The 23650-nt window shown below is 49.7% G+C and overlaps 1 protein-coding gene across 4 annotated transcripts in view; it reads right to left on the reverse strand.

Moving 5' to 3' along the window:
* Window positions 1-23650, reverse strand: part of LOC142243224 (uncharacterized) — a 137889-nt gene that overhangs the window by 108686 nt on the left and 5553 nt on the right. The gene's annotated exons all lie outside the window — the stretch shown is intronic.

Raw genomic sequence — 23650 nt, forward strand, 5'->3', positions numbered from 1 at the left:
AGCCAACATTGCCTCCACCTGCGTACCCAGGTCCCTAATTAGGTGGTTAGACCAGTTGGAGGCTCATATTTCCCAAGGGACCCCTAGGGAGGAATTACTGGAATCCCTTCCCTTGCTTAGGAAGGCTACCTGTTTTCTGGCAGATACCTCGGTGGAATCTGTCCGCCTGGCAGCCAGGACCTCGGTGCTTTCTAACTCTGCCCGACGTGCCCTCTGGCTTAAGGCCTGGAGCGGAGACTCCACCTCCAAAATGAGGCTTTGTTCACTTCCGTTTAAAGGGGATTTAGTGTTTGGGCCTGCCCTGGATGATATCCTGGACAAGGCGACTGATCGTAAGGCCTTGCCCGATCCTAGACCTAACAGGAAGCGGTCCTTTCGTCCCTCGATGCCTCAGGCCTCCCAGCCCAGAGGGAAAGGGAAGGCTGGCAGGTGGAACTATCCCAAAGGTAGAGGGAGAAACATCCTCATCCCTCCCCATCAGCAACGTCCTCAGCAGGACAAACAGTGACTCGGCCCGGGTGGGGGGAAGACTCTCAGCGTTTCTTCCCCAGTGGCAGTCCATAACCACTTGCCAATGGGTTCTGAAGATCATCTCGGACGGTCTTCTCATAGAATTCCTTTCCCCCCCTCTTCCGGGTCTCCGAGTCACTGCGCTGGCGTCACCGGGTTCACAGGCTCTGTTGTACACAAAGATTATAGAGCTAGTGCACTCGGGGGTCGTTTCCCCAGTCCCGAGTCAGGAAGAAGGGGTAGGACACTACTCCAGTCTCTTCCTGGTCAAGAAGCCATCCGGCGACGTCCGTATAATTATCAATTTAAAACGTCTAAACCGTCAGGTCAGGTACCGGCGGTTCAAGATGGAGTCGGTGAAATCAGCTATTCCCCTGATAGGTCTACACCATCAGATGGCCTCTATAGATCTGAAAGACACCTACTTCCATGTACCCGTCCATCCAGGACACAGGCAATACCTCAGGTTTGCGGTGCTTCACGGGGAGGAAGTACTTCATTTCCAATTCAATGTACTTCCCTTCGGGATCTCCTCAGCTCCAAGGATCTTTTCCAAGATCATGGCAGAGGTGGTCGCCTTCATAAGATTGCAGGGTATCTGTCTGGTTCCATATTTGGACGACTTTCTTCTCATGGCTCCATCTGCTCCAACCCTCCGGAGCCATGTGGAAAGGTCTTTGGGAATCCTTCGGTCTCTGGGATGGATTCCCAATCTCAAAAAATCACAGTTAACCCCCTCCTCCACTCGGCAGTTTCTCGGAGTGCTGCTGGACTCCGACAGACAGGCATCTTTTCTCCCAGAGGGCCACAGGATAGCTCTGTTAGCCAAAATATCAAAGCTTCGCAGGCAGGCTCGCCCGACGCTTCGAGCGGCTATGTCAGCTCTGGGTTCCATGACATCCTGCATTCCTTCAGTCAGGTGGGCTCAGGCCCATTCTCGGTGTCTCCAGGATCATATCCTGGCACATTGGGACAGACTCCCGTCATCCCTAAACAGAAGGTTTCGCCTCTCGGAGTCCGTCTCCTCATCCCTTCTCTGGTGGCTGAGTCCCGCCAACCTGCAGGTGGGGGTTGCCTGGACTCAGAAACCCCTGGTTACACTGACCACAGATGCCAGCCTACGAGGATGGGGGGCAATGGTGGCAAATTCCCCATTTCAAGGGGTCTGGAGTCCTTACGTCAGCTCCCAATCCTCCAACTACAGGGCGCTCAGGGCAGTCAAGGAAGCCCTCCTTGCGGCTCAGGACCTCGTCCGGGACTCTCACGTCCTGGTATATTCAGACAATGTCACAACAGTGGCACATCTCCGCCATCAGGGCAGTACACGCTCAGGCGCCCTGAAGTCAGTATCCTCCCGAATCTTTCAATGGGCAGAACAATCTCTGCTCTCCCTTTCTGCGGTCCATCTGAAGGGCTCCCTCAATCTTCAGGCGGATTTCCTGAGTCGTCGGGATGTTCATCCAGGGGAATGGAGCCTGGATCAGGCGGTGTTCTGCTCTCTAGTGGCAAGGTGGGGTGCACCAGAGGTGGACCTCTTTGCCTCGGCAGGGAATCGCAAGGTCGCAACATATTTCTCCCTGAACCCAAGGGACGAGGCGTTAGGGGTAGACGCTTTCTGCCACAGTTGGTCCTTTCGCCTCGCTTACGCGTTCCCCCCTCTTCCTCTTCTCGCACGGGCCCTGAGGAAGATCAGAGACGAGGGGGTCCCAACTATACTGGTAGCCCCTCTGTGGCCCCGGAGGAGTTGGTACAGCCTGGTCATGACGCTAGGAATCGACGGCCCAGTCCTCTTAGGTTCGGACCCCAGCTTACTGTCACAGGGTCCGATTTTCCATCCGGCTCCCCAGAAACTCAACTTGGCTGCCTGGCTTCTGAGGCCCGGGCACTGAAGGCCCAAGGGCTTTCTGACAAAGTTGTGGCTGCGCTACAGAAGAACCGTAAACCTGTGACTAATAGTATATACAACAAAATCTGGAAGAGATTTTCCTCCTGGTGTGGTTCTCGGCCTCCTGACCCTCTTCGGCCTAATATTGCGCAGATTCTGGACTTTCTCCAGAGTGGTTTAGACTTAGGTCTTAGGCCTAGCACCCTGAAAGTTCAGGTGTCAGCACTCAGTGCAGTCTTTGACACGGCTCTGGCAGATCATCGTTGGATCCGTCGGTTCTTTGTGTCCGCTAGTAGACTCTGTCCACGTCAGAGGGTCCTGACGCCTCGCTGGGATCTCAATGTGGTCCTTACAGGACTATCTCAGTCTCCGTTTGAACCTCTGTGCTCTTGTAACATTCGTTCCCTTTCTCACAAGACTGCTTTTCTTGTGGCTATTACATCTGCTCGCAGAGTCGGCGAACTTCAGGCTTTGTCTGTTAGGGAACCTTACCTGACCATCAGAGATGACAGCATTGTTTTTCAGCTGGACCCTTCCTTCCTTCCCAAGGTGGTTTCGGATTTTCACCGTTCGCAGTCCATCGTCCTGCCTTCCTTCTGTCAGAATCCTCGGACTCCGGGTGAGGAAGTGTTTCATTCTTTGGATGTCCGTCGGATAGTGTTGCACTACCTAGAGGTTACTGCTTCTTGGCGCCTTGATTCTAACCTGTTCATCCAGCCCTTTGGCCGCAATAAGGGCAAGAAGGTGGCTAAGAGTACAGTCGCCAACTGGATTGTGCGGGCAATTAGAGATGCCTACCTCGCTCAGCATCTCTCTCCACCTACTGGATTCACGGCGCACTCCACCAGGGCTACCTCTGCCTCCTGGGCCGAACGGGCAGGGGCCTCCCCTGAGCAGATCTGCAAGGCGGCTACGTGGTCTTCGCTCCATACTTTCATGAAGCATTATCGTCTGGATCTGGATTCCAACAGGGATTTGGCCTTTGGCAGGAAAGTCCTGCAGGCTGTGGTCCCCCCCTAGGTATCAATTCTTTGGTATTCCTCCTATGCTGTCGTGGAAGGGACTAGAGAAATAAGAATTATTCTTACCGATAATTCGGTTTCTAGGACCTTCCACGACAGCAGGTAATTCCCTCCCCTATGTATTCATATATTCCTGAATGTGTAGTACTTCTCATATGCTATGGATTCTTTGTAAGACACTGGCTGTGGGAGGTGGGAGGGTCCTTTTAAACCTCTTGAACTTCCTGTCCCAATTAGGGCGTGGAGAGACAACCTCCTATGCTGTCGTGGAAGGTCCTAGAAACCGAATTATCGGTAAGAATAATTCTTATTTTCAAACGCACAGACGCAGTGCACTGATCGGCCGCTGCAGGACGCACGGTCGGATGCGATAAAAAAAAGCGTCGGGGATACGTAAAAAAAAAAGTCACGCCAAAAATTGACCATGGATGCAGATACGGTATGTGCATCCCTGATCAGCGCTTGGTGGGATGCACGGACGGATGCGATACAAAAATCGTCGCAAATACGGAAAAAAGTCACGCCAAAAATTGAGCAGGGATGCCGATCAGTTATCTGCATCCCTAATCAGCGCTCGGCGGGACGCACGGACGGATGCGATACAAAAAGCGTCGTGAATACGGAAAAAAGTCACGCCAAAAACTGAACACTGATGCAGATCCGTTATCTGCATCCCTGATAAGCGCTCGGCGGGACGCACGGACGGATGCGATACAAAAAGCGTCGTGAATACGGAAAAAAGTCACGCCAAAAATTGAGCAGGGATGTTGATCCGCGCTCAGCGGAACGCACGAACAGATGCGATACTTTTTTTTCCGTATCCCCGACGCTTTTTGTATTGCATCAGTCCGTGCGTCCCGCCGAGCGCTGATCAGGGATGCACATAACGGATCGGCATCCCTGCTCAATTTTTGGCGTGACTTTTTTTTCCGTATCCCCGATGCTTTTTGTCACGCCAAAAATTGAGCAGGGATGCCGATCCGTTATGTGCATCCCTGATCAGCGCTCGGCGGGACGCACGGACAGATGCAATACAAAAAGCGTCGGGAATACGGGAAAAAAAGTCCCGCCGAAAACGGACCACGGATGCAGATACGTTATCTGCATCCCTGATCAGCGCACTGACGCATGAGGTGTAAGAATTGACAGGGGATAGAGGAAAAAAAGAAAAAAAAAAAAAAGTTATACTCACAGTACCCAGAGGATTTGCAGGAACAGCTTTGCAGCAGCCAGCAGGCAGGAAGTTGGACAGCTCAGCAGAAGACCCAGGAAGAAGGACCCAGCGATGGAGGCAGATGTGATCGGCCGGTGAAGACAGGTAAGAGGACGTCGGGGGGACAGCAGAGGGGGAGGGGGAGAGCAGAGGGGGAGAGGGACAGCAGAGGGGGAGAGGGACAGCAGAGGGGGACAGCAGAGGGGGACAGGGACAGCAGAGGGGGACAGCAGAGGGGGAGAGGGACAGCAGAGGGGGACAGCAGAGGGTGAGGGGGAGAGCAGAGGAGGGAGATACCGGAGGAGCTGCAGAATAGAGATCACAGGGGAGGCCGGCAGACCGGGATGTCGGGGGGCAGATCGGGAATGCTGGGGGCAGATCGGGAATGCTGGGGGCAGATCGGGAATGCTGGGGGCAGATCGGGAATGCTGGGGGCAGATCGGGAATGCTGGGGGCAGATCGGGAATGCTGGGGGCAGATCGGGAATGCTGGGGGCAGATCGGGAATGCTGGGGGCAGATCGGGAATGCTGGGGGCAGATCGGGAATGCTGGGGGCAGATCGGGAATGCTGGGGGCAGATCGGGATGTCTGGGGGCAGATCGGGATGTCTGGGGGCAGATCGGGATGTCTGGGGGGGCAGATCGGGATGTCTGGGGGGGCAGATCGGGATGTCTGGGGGGGCAGATCGGGATGTCTGGGGGGGCAGATCGGGATGTCTGGGGGGGCAGATCGGGATGTCTGGGGGGGCAGATCGGGATGTCTGGGGGGGCAGATCGGGATGTCTGGGGGGGCAGATCGGGATGTCTGGGGGGGCAGATCGGGATGTCTGGGGGGGCAGATCGGGATGTCTGGGGGGGCAGATCGGGATGGCGGGGGGGCAGATCGGGATGGCGGGGGGGCAGATCGGGATGGCGGGGGGCAGATCGGGATGGCGGGGGGCAGATCGCAGGGGGGCACGGGCAGTGGCCATTACGGGAGCGCGCAGGAGCAAATCACAAGAGCGCGCAGGGGCTGAAAGAGAGCAGGGGAGGAGGGATACCGGAGGAGCTGCAGAATAGAGATGGCGGGGGGCAGATCGGGATGTCGGGGGGGCAGATCGGGATGTCGGGGGGGGGCAGATCGCAGGGGGGCACGCGCAGGGGCTGCAAGGTGAGCACAATACTCACCGCTCCTGCTCCTGCGACGTGACAGCAGCGGCAGCAGCAGCAGTGGCGTGGTACCACTAGTACCAGCCAGTGCTGAACGCTGCAGACATGTTGGGGGAGGGTCCCCAGACCAGCACAGGCCTGGGGAGGGCGGCCACCGGCAGATCAGACCGCCCCACTGCACACTGATTGGAGCGATTTTGCGTCATTGCACGATCGCTCCAATCAGTGCTGCAGGGAGGGGCCACGGTGTCTGCTTGCTTCCAGCCAATGATCGGAGCTGCTGCAGCTCCGGTCCTAGCTGGATTTTACAAGATCACGCTATTTTTGGCTTTTTTTTTTTGCCGAAAACAGCGTGATCAATGTGATTGGCGGTTCCGATTTGAACAGCCAATCACATCGATCGCCTATGGGGGGTGGCGATGCCACCCCCCCTGGGGTCAAGCAAAGGTCCCCTGCTGTAAGAAACAGCAGGGGACATCATTTGAAAGCCGTTGCTATGGCCACGGCAATCAAATGAAGTTTAGGCCGTAAAATTACGTCCCTGGTCGTTAAGTCACATTAAAATAGGACGTAATTTTACGGCCCGCGGTCGTGAAGGGGTTAAACCCATGCTATGCCATGGTGAAATGTTATTTATTGGAATTCGTAATAAATATTTCTCAACATATAATTGTTTTTGTGATTTTTTAAATTATGTTTGATTTGTAGCAATGGGAATACATAATGCATATCAGATATTTACATTCCAAATCATAACTAGCAAAATTACAGTTTTAAAGTAGCCACCAAAATTATTTTTTGGGTTGGGGGTCACCGCAACATGAGGAACTGTATTGCGGGGTCACGGCATTAGAAAGGTTGAGAACCACTGGTCTAGACGCAATATTTTCGCAAACATTTTAATATCTACATTAAGGAGTGAAATGGGTTTGTAGCTTGCACATTGGGGTGGCTCTTTCCATTCCTTACTAAAAGATATATTCGCTTATGAGGAGTACACCAGAAAAGAGAAGCCCTTAGAAATTACTTTAAAGTTGGACCGCATAACTGCTTGTTGGGGGGCATCTTGGGGGACCCTATGGGTAGCACAAAAATAGGATGGGAGAAAGATGTTGGTCCTATTACCCCAGATGAATGGGAAAGTATTCTAGAGTCCATTAAAGCACTTTCCATCAATATGACCCAGAGAAGGTCGCAACTATTTCTGGTCCACCGGGTCTACAGAACCCCAAAAACGTTATTTAAAATGAAACTTAGAACTGACAATAAATGTCTAAGGTGCAGGAGAGAGGTTGCAGATTTGCTACATAAGTTCTGGTCGTGCTCCTACTTAACTGATCTCAGGGAAAAGATAGGTAACTTGATAGAGTGAGTATTCAATGTAGATATACGCTTGAGCCCAACATACCCAATTTTGGGTATCTTGGGAGTAGTAGGAGAGGAGGTAGGTCCTGCTGCTACACAACTTGCAATATTGCAAAATTCTGCATCAGACCAGGAAAGGACATTTTTGTGTACTCACCGTAAAATGTCTTTCTTGGAGCCTTTCATTGGGGGACACAGACAGTGGGTTATATGTTGTCTCCAGGGGAGGCTTGACACTAGGTTTAAAAAAAGAGTTAGCTCCTCCTCCCACAGCATATAACCCCAGCTAGGCGGGAACTAGCTCAGTTTGGTGTAAAAGCAGTAGGAAAAGAACAACCAAAACCACAAGGGCGGGAGCTATGTCCCCCAATGAAAGGCTCCAAGAAAGACATTTTACGGTGAGTACACAAAAATGTCCTTTCCTTTCTCGCCTTTTCATTGGGGGACACAGACAGTGGGACGTCCCAAAGCAGTCCCTGGGTGGGAACTGAACTATTAACAGTGTATAACATCAGACTAAGAGCTGACTAACAACTGCAACTGCAGTGAACACATATCAAAACACTGTCAAGAACCGAGCAGTGGCCACTTATAAATGGGCCACTGCCGCCTGAAGGACTTCTCTTTCAAGAGCAGCATCCGCGGAGGCATGCGTATGCACTCTGTAGAATTTTGTGAACGTGTGCACACTGGACCAGGTAGTGGCCTTGCAAAGTTGGGCCGCCGAAGCCTGATGGCGGATAGCCCAGAAGGCACCCACTGCTCGTGTAGAGTGGGCCTGCACAGATTGAGGGGGAACGGCACCTCGTGCTTTGTATGCCTCACAGATGGCAGTCCTGATCCATCGAGGAAAGCGTGGATTTAGACGCCGGGTTGCCCTTTTTGTGTCCTACTGGGAGGACGAAGAGGACGTCGGACTTGCGCAACGGCGCTGTTCTGGAGATGTAGATCCGCAGAGCCCTGACAAGATCGAGAGTGTGAAGGGCTTTCTCAAAAGAGTGGACCGGGGCCGGGCAGAATGACAGCAACACAATGTCCTCGTTCAGGTGGAAAGAGGATACGACCTTCGGAAGGAAGGCGGGGGAAGGCCGAAGGACCACCTTATCATGATGGAATATCAGGTAAGGTGAGCGACAGGAAACAGCTGCCAGTTCAGACACTCGCCTGATAGAGGTAATAGCAACTAAAAAGGCAACTTTCCAAGACAGTCGTTGAAGAGAGATTTCTCTGAGGTTCGAAAGGAGGAAGTTGAAGGACTCCCAGAACCAGATTCAGATCCCAGGGATCTAAGGGGTGGCGATAAGGAGGGACCAAATGCGCTACCACTTGAAGAAAGGTACGGGACCTGAGGGCGAGAAGCCAGCTGCTTCTGTAAAAAAAAAATAAAAAAAAAAAAAATCAACAAGGCAGAAACTTGTCCTTTAAGGGTACTGAGAGCAAGACCCGAGTCCAGACCGTCTTGCAAAAACGCAAGAACATTAGGGATTGAAAAGGTCAGGGGCGACCGATTATGACGGTCACACCAGGAAAGATAGGTCTTCTGGGTTCTGTGGTAAATGCTGGCGGAGGAAGGCATCCGAGCATTAAGCATGGTATGAACTACCCTGGAAGAAAGACCCGATTTGGCTAGAATCAGGGATTCAAGCGCCACGCCGTCAAATGCAGCTGTGCTGTATTCTGGTGGAATATTGGACCTTGCGACAGGAGATCCGGGCGGTCGGGAAGACGCCAGGGAGTGTCGCTGAGAAGTTGGAGGAGCTCTGGATACCAGGCTCTCCTGGGCCAGTCCGGGGCCACGAGGATCACCGGGATTCCTTCCGCTTTGATTTTCTTGATTACTCTCGGAATGAGAGGAAACGGAGGGAAGATGTAGGGCAGGCGAAACTGCGACCATGGAAAGACTAGGGCGTCGGAGCCAAGCGCTAGCGGGTCTCTCGACCGAGATATGAAGGGACGTATTTTTGCATTCATTCGAGACGCCATGAGGTCCACATCAGGGAATCCCCAACGAAGAGTGATCTGATGGAACACTTCGTCGTGGAGGGACCATTCCCCTGCCGCTAGACCTTGCCTGCTGAGAAAGTCTGCGGCCCAGTTGTCTACCCCTGGGATATGGACAGCTGAAATAATGGGGATGTGCTTCTCTGCCCAAAGAAGAATCCTGGATACTGCCTTCATCGCTGCCTTGCTGCGAGTTCCTCCCTGACGGTTGATATAAGCCACGGCCGTGGCATTGTCTGACTGGATCCGAACAGGGAGGCCCAATAGTAAGGGTTGAAAATTCTGAAGGGCCAAAAATATGGCTCTGATCTCCAGAACACTGATGTGCAGAGAGCGCTCGGAAGGAGACCAGCGTCCCTGAAAAGTGTGGTGGACAAATACCGCCCCCCCCCCCCAGTCTATCAGGCTGGCATCCGTCGTGACTACCTGCCAGTGGACCGGGCGGAAGGACTTCCCTTGAGATAGGGATGAGGCTTGAGTCCACCAGACGGGGAGCTGAGCGCAGACCGAGATAGGCGGACTGACGGGTCCAGGGAAGCTGTATTCTTGTCCCAGGAGGATAGAAGATCCAGTTGTAGAGGGCGCAGATGGAATTGGGCAAAGGACATGGCTTCTATGACCGCCACCATCTTGCCTAACACTCTCATTCCATTCCGAAGGGATGTGTGACGGAGAGAGCGGAGGGATTGGGCGGCCCGGATCAGGGAAGACCTCTTGTCCTCTGGAAGAAAAACCCGGGACTGAGCCGTGTCTATCAGCATACCTAGAAAGGTGATGCGCTGATGAGGAATGAGGGATGACTTGTTGAAGTTGATAAGCCACCCTAGCCTTGACAGCGTGTCTAGGCAAATCTGCACGCTTTCTGAGCAAACGTGAAGAGAGCTCCCTTTGACAAGAAGGTCGTCCAAATAGGGAACGACCAGGATGCCTCTGGGGTGTAAAATGGACATGACGGCCGCCATGACCTTTGTGAAGACCCGAGGCCCAGTGGCCAGCCCAAAGGGGAGGGCCCTGAATTGGAAATTACGGTGTCCTACGGCAAAGCGAAGGAACCGTTGATGAGAGACACATATGGGAATGTGTAAATAAGCATCTTGAACGTCTATGGAAGCTAGGAATTCTCCAGGTTCCATGGCGGCTAGTACTGCTCTCAATGATTCCATTTGGAAAGTTCGAATCCGTACGAATTTGTTCAGCCGTTTGAGGTCCAAGAAAGGGCGGACAGAGCCATCTTTTTTGGGAACGACAAAAAGGTTTGAATAGAAACCTTTGCCGCGCTGGTCCAGGGGCACTGGAATGATAACATTTGCTTTCTGTAAAGAGGCTATGGCCTGAAATAAGGCCTGGCTTTGCGTTTTGGACTTTGGAAGACGAGAACGCAGAAACTTGTTGGTCGGCAGGGAATGGAAATCGATCTTGTAACCTGAGGTGACGATTTCTCGAACCCAAGTCATGAGTGTGGTCTAGCCAGATATCCCGAAAAAGCAGAAGCCGCCCTCCCACAGGAGTCGGATCTGCGGGATACCTGGCGTCATGCTGAGGGGGCCTGTACAGAGCGAGGTTCTTTGGGTTTAGGTTGCTTGGAGTGGGAACGCCAAGAAGAGCCCCTTGAGGGACCGGATCCTCGATCTGAGCGTTGGGACGGTCCTTGGGCCGATGGTTTTTGGGGGGGCAGGCCGAAAGGACTGCCTGCGCCAAGAAGATTTTTTGAAATTTCTGGCTACAGGCAGCTTTTGTGGTAGAATGGTACTTTTACCACCCGTCGCCTCAGATATGAGTTTGTCCAGGGATTCACCAAACAGACGAAGACCCTGGAAGGGAAGTGTGGACAGGGACTTCTTGGAGGCACTGTCCGCATTCCATATTTTAGCCACAGAACCCTGCGGGGCAAAGACAGCATTGGCTGCCGTTAGGGCTGACCAGCTAGCTGCATCTAGGGAGCCGTGAAGAAAATAATTAGAGGCGAGAGAGAACAAATCAAGAATCTCAAGAGCCTCTGGAGGAATATTGCAAGGGCGAAGCAACTTGCGCAGGTTCCTACTCCACACGCTCATAGCTCTTGCCACCCATGTCATGGCAAACCGGGGGCGCAGAGAGGAGCCCGAAGTCTGGAAAATAGATTTGATCGCAGCCTCAACTGTGCGGTCGGACGAGTCCTTGAGAGACGCGTTGTCTGAAATAGACATAACCGTGTGTTTAGCCAGTGTACCGACCAGGGCTTAACCATTTCCGGAGGAAAGGGATAAGCGAATGAAGAGGAGGATTTTTTATTAAACCTATCAGGGTGATCCCACCGTTTAGATATGATTTGATGAAAAATCGGATCCTGGACAAAGGACTTAGGAGGCTTCTTGGCTCGCTTGATTGCCGACTGAGAAGTCGGGTCCGAGGGCTGATCAGAAATCGACAGAGAGTGATTGACAGCCGCTATTAAAGTGTCTTCCATATGCCTAGACTCAGAAGGGACATCTGAATCAGAGTCAGAGTCTCGGGAATCGTGACTACTAAAGGTCACGGAGCCTGAGTCAGACGGACCATCGTGTGAGTCAGACGAGCCGGAGCGGTCGCAATGGCGCCTTTTGGAGACAGCCTTTTTACAATACTGGGGATGATACACCAGACGAAGGCGGGCTCTTCAGAGGGAGCTGAGCCGGGAGGAGGCTCCGGGGGGGGGGGGGGGGGGGGGGGGGGGAGCCTCTGGAAGGCTGGGATATCTGAGCGGCCAGGTCATTAACCTTTTAGACATCAGAAGAGCCCATGTAGGGATAGCCTCATCAGACAGGGGTGCTGCCTTAATGGTGGCCGGGGCCGAACCCACAGATTGCACAACCCCCTGGTCCGGCAACGCCTGTTGTGACACTGTAGTAGGGGCATCGCAGCCCCGGCAGAGTGGATAGCTTCGCCCATTGGGAAACGAGCTTCCACAGGTGGTACAAGCATAGTACAGGTCCATAGAGGATGCCTGGGAAGCTTTATCACCCTTGCGGTTTTTACGCATGTCAGCAACAAACTAACAATTAGTACTGTGAGCCTCTAGCAGTATTACACTACTGTGGGTGAGAAGCTACTAGCAGTATTAGAAAGGGACTGCTATACAGAGCTGGTATATACCAATAGTAAAGAGGCATACACTGCCAAACAGTCGGTATATACCTGCAGACAGAGTCAGTATATACCGCTAAAAGCTGATATACACCGCCAGCCAGCAGGCACACACCGCTAGAAAGACAGCGATATACCGCTGAACAGAGCGGTATATTGTGCTGCAGAGTTGCAGAGCCAAGGAGGCGATTTCACACGTGTCTGCTCCCCACATGTAATGGCGTCCAGCGTTCTCTGGCAGCATGGAGGGGAGAGACGGCCCACTAGAGGGAGCGGCTTCTGGAGCAGTGGAGGGGGCGTTGCTAAGAATGCAGGCCGACACCGAGAGCTAAATTTATGATGCTTCCCCGGGAACACGGCCTGCATCGCCCGACCGGCGCCTCCGCAGGCGGCGGTTGGATGCAGGGGATGGGTACACGTGTCTCCCTAACTGCTCTTGCTCCGTCTGAAGACGCGTCTGTCCTGGGATGCGGAGATCTCGGGGACGCATCTTCGGCTCAAGGCTAGCAGGTGCTCGGCTCTGCCCTCTGGAGCTACCTTTGTGAGGTGCTTCCAGGGAGCCTGGAGGGGTACGCAGACCCGACCACTTGGGCGCGAGGGAAGACTGGCGGTTTTTGCACGTCAGGTTTCCTCTGCCCGTAAGCGGGGGGAACGAGAGTGAGCACACCCTGAAATTGCCCCATAGTCAAAAATAGAATAAAATCACAAGGAAAGGAAATAAATAAACAAAAAACATGAGCTGGCCTGGGGCTCAGGCCAGACGTGTCAGCCTCCCTGCTGACACTAAAAAGAACTGAGCTAGTTCCCGCCTAGCTGGGGTTATATGCTGTGGGAGGAGGAGCTAACTCTTCTTTAAACCTAGTGTCAAGACTCACCTGGAGACAACATATAACCCACTGTCTGTGTCCCCCAATGAAAAGGCGAGAAAGGAAAATGATTTCTAGACACTGGTTGGCCGCTAGCCCACCTGGGATGTCCGAGATAATTTGCAGCCTAAAAAATACCATTTTAATGGAGAAAATTTATATTAAAAGAGGCGCTATTCCTAAGTTCAGTAAACAATGGGGTGAGTGGATTCGAAGTCCTTCTGTGGTTTACAATGAGCTTGCCAGCGATGTGCTCTTTAAAGGGAACCAGTCACCACTTTTTTCAGTATTGAACCAAAAGTGTCACCTTCTGCAGCTCCTGGGCTGCATTCTATGAAGGTGCACCTTGTTCTGACTCCTCTTGCAGACAAGCGAGCTCTCTGCGCAGATGCGAGATTATGAGTAAGCTCACAGGCTCACCAAGCGCACCTATGTTTTCGGCTCTGCCCGCAATGGGGCAGAGCGAAGTGCCCCTGTGTGAGCCAGGAATAACTGCAAAGACGCGAGATTCAGCCTAGCTACGTGGATGATGACGGCAAAAGAGGACGGCAAACAGCGGCAGGAGAGGGAGACAGGAGCCGAAAAAGAGCATGCCCATCCGACCAGAACAGGTCATTTGCATGCGTGGCGGTCAGATTTTATAACGTTATTTCTGGGGTGTGCAAGGGAGTCAGGAAACAAGGTGCACCTTCATAGAATGCAGCCCAGGAGCTGCAGAAGATGACACGTTTGGTTCAATATTGAAAAAACTGGTGACAGGTCTCTTTAATTGTGTTCTTTTATGATCTTGTTTTTGGTATGACTTGTATTGCAAATTTTTTTCACCAAGGAGTTTAGTTAAGGGGATAGTGGGATAGAGGGAGGGAGGGGTAAAACGGATGATCTGTTTTTAGTTAGTTGAGAGAGATTATATATATGTATATATATTGCATTCTGATGATGCCATGATCTTTTTATGACTATAATGTGCCTAATAAATTTGTTTGATTAAAGGGAACCTGTCACCACTTTTTTGGTCTATAAGCTGCGGCCACCACCAATGGGCTCTTATATACAGCATTCTAACATGCTGTATATAAGAGCCCAGGCCACTGTGAGAACAGAAAAACACTTTATAATACTTACCTAACGGTCGTGCGGTGGGCCATATGGTCGTCTCCGTTGCCGGCCTCTGTCGGCCATCTTCGTCCACTTTCTGAAGCCTGTGTGCATGACGCGTCTACGTCATACACACTTGTCGATCCTGCTCAGGACCTGAATGTCGGAGAGTGTGGATGACGTCGGACGCGTCATGCACCACGACTAGAGAAGAAGGAGGACGAAGATGGCCGAAAGAGGCAGCGCCGGAGAACGGAGACACCCATATGGCCCACCGCACAACCGTTAGGTAAGTATTATCAAGTGTTTTTTATATTCTACACAGCGGCCTGAGCTCTTATATACAGCATGTTAGAATGCTGTATATAAGAGCCCGGTGGAGGTGGCCGCAGCTTATACGCCAAAAAAGTGGTCACAGGTTCCCTTTAAAAAATAAAATAAATATATTATATAATTTGTACAGCAAGTGAGGGGTAAGGGTTTAAAAAAAACCAAAAACAAACGACTAGTAGAATAAGAATGATCCATCTATGTTTGGACTGTTTTATGGAAAGGCAAGTCCGGGGCTTCTATGTCGTCTTCCGACAAAGTGGGCAGTCCACGCTGTATTAGGCCTTGTGCGCACACTGCGTTTTTACCCGCGGTTTTGCTGCAGAAATTTCTTGAGAAATGTTTGTAACCTTTCTGCAGACATTTCCCAGCAAAACATATGGGTAAAAAAAAATAGCTGTGCGCACACTGCGTTTTTTTCTCAAGAACATTCTTTCTGCAGAATTTCTTGAGAAAATGTGCATGTCACTTCTTTTCCGCAGGTACCTGCGGTCTTTCACTCCATTCACTGTAATGTAATCGCGAAATACCGCGGGTATACCGCAGGTAGCAAATGATGTACGGTATACCCTCGGTATAGCCGCGGTTTACCTGCGGTAATGTTCATCACTGCCTGCGTTTTGCAGGGAACTGATGTCATTATGACAGGAAGAGGAAGCGGAGCAGAGAGTAAACACACACATCACAGAGACAGAACACACACACACACACACACACATCACAGAGACAGAACACACACACAAACATCACAGAGACAGAACACACACATCACAGAGACAGAACACACACACACACACATCACAGAGACAGAACACACACACATCACAGAGACAGAACACACACACATCACAGAGACAGAACACACACACACATCACAGAGACAGAACACACACACACATCACAGAGACAGAACACACACACACATCACAGAGACAGAACACACACACATCACAGAGACAGAAAACACACACATCACAGAGACAGAAAACACACACACGCACACACACATCACAGAGACAGAAAACACACACACGCACACACACATCACAGACAGAACACACACACACACACATCACAGAGACAGAACACACACACACACATCACAGAGACAGAACACACACACACACACATCACAGACAGAACACACACACACACACACATCACAGAGACAGAACACACACACACACATCAGAGACAGAACACACACACACACATCAGAGACAGAACACACACACACATCACAGAGACAGAACACACACACACATCACAGAGACAGAACACACACACACACATCACAGAGACAGAACACACACACACACATCACAGAGACAGAACACACACATCACAGAGACAGAACACACACACACACATCACAGAGACAGAACACACACACACCACAGAGACAGAACACACACACACATCACAGAGACAGAACACACACACACATCACAGAGACAGAACACACACACACACACATCACAGAGACAGAACACACACACACACATCACAGAGACAGAACACACACACACACACATCACAGAGACAGAACACACACACACACATCACAGAGACAGAACACACACACACACACATCACAGAGACAGAACACACACACACACATCACAGAGACAGAACACACACACACACACACACATCACAGAGACAGAACACACACACACACATCACAGAGACAGAACACACACACACACACACACATCACAGAGACAGAACACACACACACACATCACAGAGACAGAACACACACACACACACATCACAGAGACAGAACACACACACACACATCACAGAGACAGAAAACACACACACACATCACAGACAGAACACACACACACACACACACAGAACACACACACACATCACAGAGACAGAACACACACACACACACACATCACAGAGACAGAACACACACACATCACAGAGACAGAACACACACACACATCACAGAGACAGAACACACACACACACATCACAGACAGAACACACACACACACACACACAGAACACACACACATCACAGAGACAGAACACACACACACACATCACAGAGACAGAACACACACACACACACACATCACAGAGACAGAACACACACACACATCACAGAGACAGAACACACACACACACACATCACAGAGACAGAACACACACACACATCACAGCGACAGAACACACACACACATCACAGAGACAGAACACACACATCACAGAGACAGAACACACACACACATCACAGAGACAGAACACACACACACACACACATCACAGAGACAGAACACACACACACATCACAGAGACAGAACACACACACACATCACAGCGACAGAACACACACACACATCACAGCGACAGAACACACACATCACAGAGACAGAACACACACACACACACATCACAGAGACAGAACACACACACACACACATCACAGAGACAGAACACACACACACACATCACAGAGAGAACACACACACACACACATCACAGACAGAACACACACACATCACAGAGACAGAACACACACACATCACAGAGACAGAACACACACATCACAGAGACAGAACACACACATCACAGAGACAGAACACACACACACACACACATCACAGAGACAGAACACACACATCACAGAGACAGAACACACACACACACATCACAGAGACAGAACACACACACACATCACAGAGACAGAACACACACACACATCACAGAGACAGAACACACACACACATCACAGAGACAGAACACACACACATCACAGAGACAGAACACACACACATCACAGAGACAGAACACACACACATCACAGAGACAGAACACACACACATCACAGAGACAGAACACACACACATCACAGAGACAGAACACACACACATCACAGAGACAGAACACACACATCACAGAGACAGAACACACACACACACATCACAGAGACAGAACACACACACACATCACAGAGACAGAACACACACACACACATCACAGAGACAGAACACACACACACACATCACAGAGACAGAACACACACACACATCACAGAGACAGAACACACACACACACACATCACAGAGACAGAACACACACACACACATCACAGAGACAGAACACACACACACATCACAGAGACAGAACACACACACACACACACACACACATCACAGAGACAGAACACACACACACACATCACAGAGACAGAACACACACACACATCACAGAGACAGAACACACACACACACACACACACATCACAGAGACAGAACACACACACATCACAGAGACAGAACACACACACACACACATCACAGAGACAGAACACACACACACATCACAGAGACAGAACACACACACATCACAGAGACAGAACACACACACACATCACAGAGACAGAACACACACACATCACAGAGACAGAACACACACATCACATCACAGAGACAGAACACACACATCACATCACAGAGACAGAACACACACACACACACACAGAGACAGAACACACACACACACACACACATCACAGAGACAGAACACACACACACATCACAGAGACAGAACACACACACACACATCACAGAGACAGAACACACACACACACATCACAGAGACAGAACACACACACACATCACAGAGACAGAACACACACACACATCACAGAGACAGAACACACACACACACACACACACATCACAGAGACAGAACACACACACATCACAGAGACAGAACACACACACACACACATCACAGAGACAGAACACACACACATCACAGAGACAGAACACACACACACATCACAGAGACAGAACACACACACACATCACAGAGACAGAACACACACACACACATCACAGAGACAGAACACACACATCACATCACAGAGACAGAACACACACATCACATCACAGAGACAGAACACACACATCACATCACAGAGACAGAACACACACACATCACAGAGACAGAACACACACACATCACAGAGACAGAACACACACACACACATCACAGAGACAGAACACACACACACACACACACACACACACATCACAGAGACAGAACACACACACACACATCACAGAGACAGAACACACACACACATCACAGAGACAGAACACACACACACATCACAGAGACAGAACACACACACACATCACAGAGACAGAACACACACACACATCACAGAGACAGAACACACACACACATCACAGAGACAGAACACACACACACATCACAGAGACAGAACACACACACACACACACACATCACAGAGACAGAACACACACACACACACATCAGAGACAGAACACACACACACATCAGAGACAGAACACACACACACATCACAGAGACAGAACACACACACATCACAGAGACAGAACACACACACATCACAGAGACAGAACACACACACATCACAGAGACAGAACACACACACATCACAGAGACAGAACACACACACATCACAGAGACAGAACACACACACACACACACACATCACAGAGACAGAACACACACACATCACAGAGACAGAACACACACACACATCACAGACAGAACACATACACACATCACAGACAGAACACACACACACACCACAGACAGAACACATACACACACACACACACACATCACAGAGACAGAACACACACACACACATCACAGAGAGAACACACACATCACAGAGACAGAACACACACACACACATCACAGAGACAGAACACACACACACATCACAGAGACAGAACACACACACACATCACAGAGACAGAACACACACACACATCACAGAGACAGAACACACACACACATCACAGAGACAGAACACACACACATCACAGAGACAGAACACACACACACATCAGAGACAGAACACACACACACATCACAGAGACAGAACACACACACACACACATCACAGAGACAGAACACACACACATCACAGAGAGAACACACACACACACACATCACAGAGACAGAACACACACATCACAAAGAGAACACACACATCAGAGACAGAACACACACATCAGAGACAGAACACACACACATCACAGAGAGAACACACACACACACACATCACAGAGACAGAACACACACACACACATCACAAAGAGAACACACACATCAGAGACAGAACACACACATCAGAGACAGAACACACACACACACACACACATCACAGAGACAGAACACACACACATCACAGAGACAGAACACACACACATCACAGAGACAGAACACACACACATCACAGAGACAGAACACACACACATCACAGAGACAGAACACACACACATCACAGAGACAGAACACACACACACACACATCACAGAGACAGAACACACACACACACACATCAGAGACAGAACACACACACACATCACAGAGACAGAACACACACACACATCACAGAGACAGAACACACACACATCACAGAGACAGAACACACACACATCACAGAGACAGAACACACACACATCACAGAGACAGAACACACACACATCACAGAGACAGAACACACACACATCACAGAGACAGAACACACACACATCACAGAGACAGAACACACACATCACAGAGACAGAACACACACACATCACAGAGACAGAAACACACACACACACACACATCACAGAGACAGAACACACACACATCACAGAGACAGAACACACACACACATCACAGACAGAACACATACACACATCACAGACAGAACACACACACACACCACAGACAGAACACATACACACACACACACATCACAGAGACAGAACACACACACACACATCACAGAGAGAACACACACATCACAGAGACAGAACACACACACACACATCACAGAGACAGAACACACACACACATCACAGAGACAGAACACACACACACATCACAGAGACAGAACACACACACACATCACAGAGACAGAACACACACACATCACAGAGGACAGAACACACACACACATCACAGAGACAGAACACACACACACACATCACAGAGACAGAACACACACACATCACAGAGAGAACACACACACATCACAGAGACAGAACACACACACATCACAGAGACAGAACACACACACACACACATCACAGAGACAGAACACACACACACACACATCACAGAGACAGAACACACACACATCACAGAGACAGAACACACACACATCACAGAGACAGAACACACACACACACATCACAGAGACAGAACACACACACATCACAGAGACAGAACACACACACATCACAGAGACAGAACACACACACATCACAGAGACAGAACACACACATCACAGAGACAGAACACACACACATCACAGAGACAGAACACACACACATCACAGAGACAGAACACACACACACACATCACAGAGACAGAACACACACACACACATCACAGAGACAGAACACACACACACACATCACAGAGACAGAACACACACACACACATCACAGAGACAGAACACACACACACACATCACAGAGACAACACACACACACACACATCACAGAGACAGAACACACACACACATCACAGAGACAGAACACACACACACACACATCACAGAGACAGAACACACACACATCACAGAGACAGAACACACACACACACACATCACAGAGACAACACACACACACACATCACAGAGACAACACACACACACATCACAGAGACAACACACACACACATCACAGAGACAACACACACACACACACACATCACAGAGACAGAACACACACACATCACAGAGACAGAACACACACACACACACACACATCACAGAGACAGAACACACACACACACACACACATCACAGAGACAACACACACACACACACACATCACAGAGACAACACACACACATCACAGAGACAACACACACACATCACAGAGACAACACACACACACACACACATCACAGAGACAACACACACACACACACATCACAGAGACAGAACACACACACACACACATCACAGAGACAGAACACACACACACACACATCACAGAGACAGAACACACACACACACATCACAGAGACAGAACACACACACACACACATCACAGAGACAGAACACACACACACACACATCACAGAGACAGAACACACACACACACACACACACACATCACAGAGACAGAACACACACACACACACATCACAGAGACAGAACACACACACACACACACACACATCACAGAGACAGAACACACACACACACACATCACAGAGACAGAACACACACACACACACATCACAGAGACAGAACACACACACACACATCACAGAGACAGAACACACACACACATCACAGAGACAGAACACACACACACACATCACAGAGACAGAACACACACACACATCACAGAGACAGAACACACACACACATCACAGAGACAGAACACACACACACATCACAGAGACAGAACACACACACACACATCACAGAGACAGAACACACACACACATCACAGAGACAGAACACACACACACATCACAGAGACAGAACACACACACACATCACAGAGAGAACACACACACACATCACAGAGACAGAACACACACACACATCACAGAGACAGAACACACACATATCACAGAGACAGAACACACACATATCACAGACACAGACATAGAACACACACATATCACACTCACACATATAGAATACACATATAAATCAAACGTACAGCTATAAAAAAAAAAAACAAAAAAAACGTGGGCTCTGCTGTATTTTTACCGTCCAGCCGAGGTAAACACACAGTGGCCCGTATTCTCAGGCTGGGGAGGGCGAGGGCCAGGGTTAATGCCTTCCCCCTCCCGCAACCAAGAACATCAGCCGCAGCTGCCCCGGGACTGTCGCATCCATTATGCGGCAGTTCCAGAGTGTCCCCGGCTCTTCCAGATTGCCGTGATGCGGTGGCAATCAGGGTAATAATGAGTTAAATGGCAGCGGATCGCTGCCATTTAAGTCCAGGCTTAATCATGGCAGCATCATGAGACCGCGTTCATGATTAACCTGTAAGTAAAGTGAATAAACACACAGACCGAAAAATCCTTTATTTTAAATAAAAGACAAAAAAGCCCATCTTTCACCATTTTATTAATCCCCCAAACACACAGCTCAGGCGTAATCCACCAAGGTCCCACGACTCTTGCATCCAGCCGCAACTGACACTGTACAGAATGCATCCTCGAAACGAGCCTACAGAGGTAATTACAGGTCATTTCTCATGGCCAGTAATGTGAACACACTACCAGCCGGGAGAACTGCAGCGTGTCGATTGTTGATTGATCTGTCCTCTATCTATCTATCCCTCTATCTATTCTTCTGTCTATTTATCTATCTATCTACTATATATCTCAGAAGGAAAAATGCCCTTTTTTTTCCCCAATGTGCTTTATTGCATTGAATGCATTAAAACACATGTACGAACCCGCAGCAATACCGCGGTAAAACAGCGGCAATACCGCAGGTGCGTTATTACCATGTTTTTTGCCGCGAGTGCGGTATTCTGCCACAGGGTGTGGATTTTTCTTAAGAAAAATCCATTTTCTAGTGCGCACATAGCCTTACATAAGTTTGGATGTGAGATTTGAAGTCGGTGTTTTGCATTTCAGGATTAGTTGAATCCACTGCACATAGGGAGAAATAGAAGGCAATATCGGCCAGAAGGTGTTTACGTTGCTGCACTTATCTATAGAAGGATTAACTTAAATAATATAGACAAATTAAAACAGAAAATATTAAGATTTGATTTCCAGAAAAATGTCCTTTTTTTCCCTTACTTAGGAGTAGTTTTCTTTCTGATCTAACTAAAAAATAAAACATACGAAAAAGCAAAGTAACATTCATTTGTCCCCTTTTCTGGGATGAATTCTCACTTTTGGTGAACACAGAAAGGGGAGGTGAAAGGGGAGGGGCAACAGTACCTTAAAGTGACAAATGAGAAAATCTTCTCTTGCTTACTTAAACTACATACCTTCTGCACGAGTGTCCACCCATAACCTACTCAATTCGCAATACCCTTCTGATAGCTTCCCTTTAATCATGACCAACAAGGGACGTTGTGGAGCCACAGCATTAACGTGCT

Source organism: Anomaloglossus baeobatrachus, chromosome 6 (assembly GCF_048569485.1).
Source record: "Anomaloglossus baeobatrachus isolate aAnoBae1 chromosome 6, aAnoBae1.hap1, whole genome shotgun sequence".
Taxonomy (NCBI): domain Eukaryota; kingdom Metazoa; phylum Chordata; class Amphibia; order Anura; family Aromobatidae; genus Anomaloglossus; species Anomaloglossus baeobatrachus.